The sequence below is a fragment of the Amblyomma mixtum genome, chromosome 2 (assembly GCF_055824585.1).
Source record: "Amblyomma mixtum isolate Tamu chromosome 2, ASM5582458v1, whole genome shotgun sequence".
In the NCBI taxonomy this organism is placed as follows: domain Eukaryota; kingdom Metazoa; phylum Arthropoda; class Arachnida; order Ixodida; family Ixodidae; genus Amblyomma; species Amblyomma mixtum.
This window is the reverse complement of record NC_143013.1, coordinates 214240315-214246356: the sequence shown is the minus strand read 5'-3', so window position 1 is coordinate 214246356 and position 6042 is coordinate 214240315.

Below are 6042 nucleotides of genomic sequence, written 5' to 3'. Positions count from 1 at the left end.
CGCCCCGGTATTATACATTGCGTAATAAAAATACCAGGAACGGTTCCCAGAACTGTTTCGACAAGATTCGCCTGAAGCACGTGTACTCAGTTCTCTCTATTGAACACAAACCTCTATTGAACACTCACACTTCATGCGGTATTTATTCGGGTCTAAGGCGGGGCCGGCTATTGGGCGAGCCCTTACAACTGGGAAGCCTAGAACAGAATGAAAATCAACACCGGAACGATACGTTATTCGGCTACTAGAGAGTTGTTATTGACTGCGGCTCAACGTGTAATCTCCGGAGTGAGTGCGTAGTTATTATTCTCTTTCCTCGATCCATAGTGAGTCGTCCTAAGCCTGTCCAAAGCCACCACTTCAACTTCAACTTTGATGACGCGTCCTTTTCATGATCCTGACAACATTTTTATTCCGCACTCATGGCTTGTAAGTGATCGAATACAAGAATCAAGCGCAAGGTGAAGTGACGAACGACGAAACAGTCTGAAGTATTCGCTTTGCTGTGAAACAAAGCATGATGCAAGGAATTCTCTGATTCACAGCTTGATATGGCAGCATGTTTCCTATCATTTGCCTTGCTTTCAAAGCTCGCTGCTTTACAAGATGATAGTTTCGATTTTAAGCGCTTCCTTCAGCACCTTCACTGCGTCACTTTAAAGTTCTGGCGTGCTCGACGTTTCCACTTGTATTCCCACCCTGAGGTTCGCGAACCCTCGGAAAAAATGTCTTCCTTGAAATTTGCTTCAACCTTGTGTCAGAGACCAAATTGATGGTGTGTCGAATGGTTGTGTGTTTGTTCCGTGTCTCTGCTGTATTTGTTCGGAGAAGATGCTCCCGGCTTTGCAGCCGATCCTTCCGTCTCTATATAGACAATAAATAACAATCCAGAAGAAACGTAAATATTCTCCGGCGGAGTATTAAAGGAAAATTTAGACGGCGGGAAATGTAAACTATCTCAATTTTTGACCGATGGCAACAAGGTTACGTTCACAAAATAAATCAGCTTAAAATAGGAGAACTATGGTCATTCGCATATGTAGCACTGATCAGTTTTCAATATTGCAAATAAAATAGACATTTCCGAGCGTTAGAATTTGTGACCTGTGGGCAGTTTATACTGTGGCATAAAGAAAAACCCTCTTTCTCGCTGTATAGCAGCGATCAATCACCCGAAACTATTCCCCTCAGGTCACCATATATAAGGCGCCCCTCAGCAACTCTATTATACGAGTGCCCAGAAATATCCTGTATGTTCTTTAGAAGAAGAAAATAACATCCAGATATGCCTATCAAATGGTTCACAAAAATATAATAATCAGGCTAAAACGAATTTAGAGCAGCTTCCACTCTTCATCTGAAGAATGCTTAATCTCCTGGAAGGCAGCTGCACTGATTTTTCTTCTATGCAAGAGGTGCTTTAGTTGGCATTCGGGACTTCGATTATCGATCTAAAGTGCTGCAACCCCTGCCATTGTTGCTGCTTGATGCATAGAACTCTATTCACCAGGACGACCGAAGCCTTCTGAAAGTTGGCGGCTTTCATCGCAGTTATCGCCATCTCATCCGCACCCACTTTTTTTCCTTCACCATTCCTGCAGATACCTACTGATTCTGCGAAACTAAAGCAATACTAACCGAACTGCCTCCTAAACTATCTTTAACCATGTAAACATTTGTAACCTTCGCGCACATCATGATCATCTTGCAAATTTGCTTTCAATAATAGGACATGCGAGTTTCGCTGTACCATGAAGATGGTGATTTATACGGGGTGATGAGCTAAATTTCCGAATGCAATAACCGCGGCGTAGAAAAAGTCCGCAAATCAGCAACACTTATCTACTCATCAGCACCTTGCAATTGCCGTCATGACCTTTCATTTGACAATTTTCTTTGTGAATCTGCATGGATAGAGCAAGACTGCCCTCATTCCTTTTATCTATTTCGCCCCACTCAAGCTGAATTTCAAACAGTTATTTTGTAATCTGAACTGACTAGACCAGGCTTCAACTCAGTGCAGGCCCGAAAAGTAAACTCGGTTTCTAACTTTGTATCACTAAAGACTGCAGGTCTAATTAACAAATTCTTCAGGGCAGGTAAGTTTCTCTCCTCATTCAAGATTGCTAAGGTGATACCTGCTTGTATGAAAGGCGACCGCAACTAGAGTAATAATTACTCTCCCATCTATATCCTTCTTTTCTTCAACAGTGATGGAAAAAGTCTTTTTTAAGCGCCTCATAAACTAACTTAGAAAAGTTAACAGGCATTGACTTCACCACTCTGCTTCCGTCAAGGTTATTCTACTGAAATTGCTCTCACAACTTACGCGGAAGACATTAAACAGATCCTTGAACAAGTTTCACTTTTGGGGGCCATACTTAACGACCTCATTAAAGCCTCTGGCTCCATTAAAGGTAACATTCGTTAAGCTAAATAAATGTCTATGGAATATGTGGCTGTGCATTTGAATTTAATCGCTGCTACTTCACTAAATTATCCTAAGCAGTAGATGTGAAAGCCAGTTTTTCATCTTTACTTTTTTGTTGCAAATTTATGACTCACCAAAAAGACGTTTTAGCTGTCAGTGCTTTATATCGGGTGTCCCACCTAAATGTAACCAAACTTTTAAAAACGGCGAAGTGTCCTAGTCTAGTGAAACCAACTCAGTGCTGTTCATACTCGCGTGGCCTAGTCTTGAGTATTTTTTTCGCTCTTCAAAGTTAAGTTTAATTAGCCAACTTTTTAATTATTGACTTCAGGAAGAAAGTGTCAATGAAAAAGTTTTAGATCGCCTCGAAAAACCGCTAGTAGTGATGTTTCCGTCAAGTTACGACTTACGTAGCTTCATTTATTGACCTTCAAAGAAAGTTATCACGTGACCAGCTGCTCACTCACTTCTCTGCCCCAATGTGCACCCAAAGTCTCATCGAGGAGAGGACTTCAGAAAAAAACTGATTTTATTCTTTAAGGCGCGTCTTGGTACGTTGAAGTGGCACAGTTGTCATGTGGAAGCTTTTTCTTATTCTGTGGGTTATGGTTAAAGGCCGGGAAAAAAACTACTTTACGTAAATATTACTTTGCTGCAAATGTCTCAGTAAGCTGTTTCTCAAAGTTATCTACAACTTTTCCGTTGACACTTTGTTCCTCACATCAAGGATAAAAAGTTAGTTAATTAAGCTTAACTAATTAGTCAACCTTGGAGAACAAAAAAATACTGCAGACTTGGTCACGCGACTCTAAACAACCCTCATTTGATTTAAGGCCGCTAGGACATCCCGTCTTTTTTAAAAGCTTGGTTACATTTAGCTGGGACACCTGGTATATGAGGATGACGAAACAATATCACACTGTATAAATCTAGTGATAAACTTCATGGCCAACTTAATATTGATTTAATAAATATGCGGCGGTGGCGCACAAATGCCTTGCCACCCAGGCCTAAGTTAAATAAAGCATATGTAGTATTTCATCCACGCTGAAGCAGTATTACTATGCCTTCATCAGTAAAAAACGGCAAACACTTAAAACCACTCCCTCACAGAGTTAATTTCTTGGCTTTGGTTTCAGATAACAATCTAAAGTTTTTATCGTCATGATCAGTCTCTCCTCTCAAAGATGTCATTAGGCATTCATATTATATTGGTAAATGTGTTTGGTAAATGTGCCCGCTCAAGTGACCCTTTTTTGTTTGTGCTGCCGTGCCCGCAGCAATTGTCTTGTATAACTGTTGTATTACGCAAGTTGTTGCTCCTAAGCGGAGATGTTGAAACTAACCCAGGCCCGGATCTAGCCCAAATTGCCAAACAACTCAAAGATATCATTAGCGACATAAAAGACATAAAGGAAGTACGCATCGTTCATATAGACAAGAAGCTTGATGCCTTATGACAGCTTGAAAAGAAACTCGCCACCTGCCAGAACGAAATTTCACGCATGGATCGCGTAATTGAAACAATGGAAAAGAAAATCGATGAGCTGGAAAATCGCAGCAGACGATCCAACTTAATTATATACGGACTGCCGGAGGAGGAGGAAGAAACTAATGAAGGTCTTGAGGAAAGAGTGAACAAAACAATCGTGCAAGACACCCTCGAACTAGAATCTCTCGCCATCGAGCGAATTCACAGGCTCGGTAGACAAGAAAAAAACAAGACTAGGACAGTTATTATGAAGTTGCTAGATGCGAGACAAAAAACACTAATATTGAAAAACGGCTTCAAACTAAAAGACACAGAATACGCTATCGGTGAAGATTTTTCTGCCAGAGTTCGAGATGTTAGAAGTAAACTGTGGGCGAGCGCCAAACAAGAACGAGAGAGTAAAGAAAAGGTTGCGCTAGCCTTTGACAAGTTGATCATAAATAAGCGCGTTTATATTTGGGAAGAAGAAAAAAATAGCAGAGTTCCTATGCAAAAAAAGGACACAGAATTCAGCCCTCGAGTGACTCGTCAGAAAACTCAGTCAAAGACTTGCACATCATAAATATAAATGCAAGAAGCATAGTGAACAAAACACAGTCACTTGAAAGCCTCTTACTTTGTCATGAACCAGACGTAATTGGAATCACTGAAACATGGCTTTCACCTGATATTTCAAATCACGAAATCGCTCCACCGAACTATTCCGTCATCAGAGAAGACCGTGGTTCAGGAGGAGGGGGCGTGGTAATACTGATTACCTTTCGTTATTCTCCCTGAAGTTCCTTGCGCGGAAGCTGTTTTCAGCAAGATAATTTGTAAAGATACAGACATAGTTACCAGCTGCATTTACAGAAGTCCTTCTACCGGACATGAAGCCATCACTACAATTCAGGATTTCCTTCAGAACCGTGCCCTAAATTCACGGATTATTATCATGGGTGATTTCAATCTCCCCGACATAAACTGGACAACAATGCATTATACACCAAGAGCTTCAGAGGCCCTCATCGATTTAATGTTCAATTTTAATCTTCATCAAATCGTTTCAACACCCACACGTACCCACGGAACAATTGGTAATATCCTAGATTTGATACTAATCAGTAATCACTTTCCTGAAAACCGTGCTCAGGTTGACGTCATAGAAGGCATCTCGGACCACAGTATACCTACCTGCCGATTATCATTACAGAGCAGTATAGTATATCAGAAAAGCATGCAGATCGTAGCCAATTTTGCTAAAGCAGACGACACTAGCATTGTAACACATCTTGCGCACGAATTCGAATCATTTTTCGACATTGCTTCACGTGAGACCACTGATGTGAACACCTTGTGGGAACAGTTCAGAAATACGGTAACTTATTGTGTAGGTGCATTCGTTCCAAGAAAAATAAAACGGCCTAAGAAAAACAACCCGTGGATCACAAGGGACGTAATTCACGCACAACAGCAAGTCAAGCGGCTCCGTAGATCAATTAAAAAATGGGCGAAATGCTACCAAATCATTAAAACTAACCAGTGAACTCGCAAGGCTAAAAGAAATATCAAAGCATGCAAAGGAACAGTACTTTAACGTGACCTTCCCTACACTTCTTAAGAATAATCCCCATAGATTCTGGAAATATTTTCGTAAAGACAATACAGCCACATCCAACCTGTCCATTGAGGAAAAACAGACGAAAGCTAACATGCACAACGATTTCTTTAAATCTGTTTTTACAAAAGATAACGGCATTCTCCCTAACAGTTTCTGCACATCTACGCCATGTATCGCTCCTCTCCACATAACAGATGATGGTGTTCTTAACCTGCTGCTAAACCTAGACATAAAGAAAACAAGTGGTCCAGACGACATCCCAAATCAGTTCCTTAAACGATATGCAGAATGGTGCAGTAAATATCTCGGTATCATTTTTCGTAAGTCTTTATCAACTTCGAAGCTACCCGACGACTGGAAAAAAACAAAGGTTCTACCCATTCATAAATCCGGAGATACAAACTCACCCTCCAACTATCGACCGATTTCACTTACCAGTACGTCATGCAAAATCATGGAGCACATTGTATCAAAACACTTAAAGCACTTTCTGGAGAACGAAAACTTATTATCACCCCA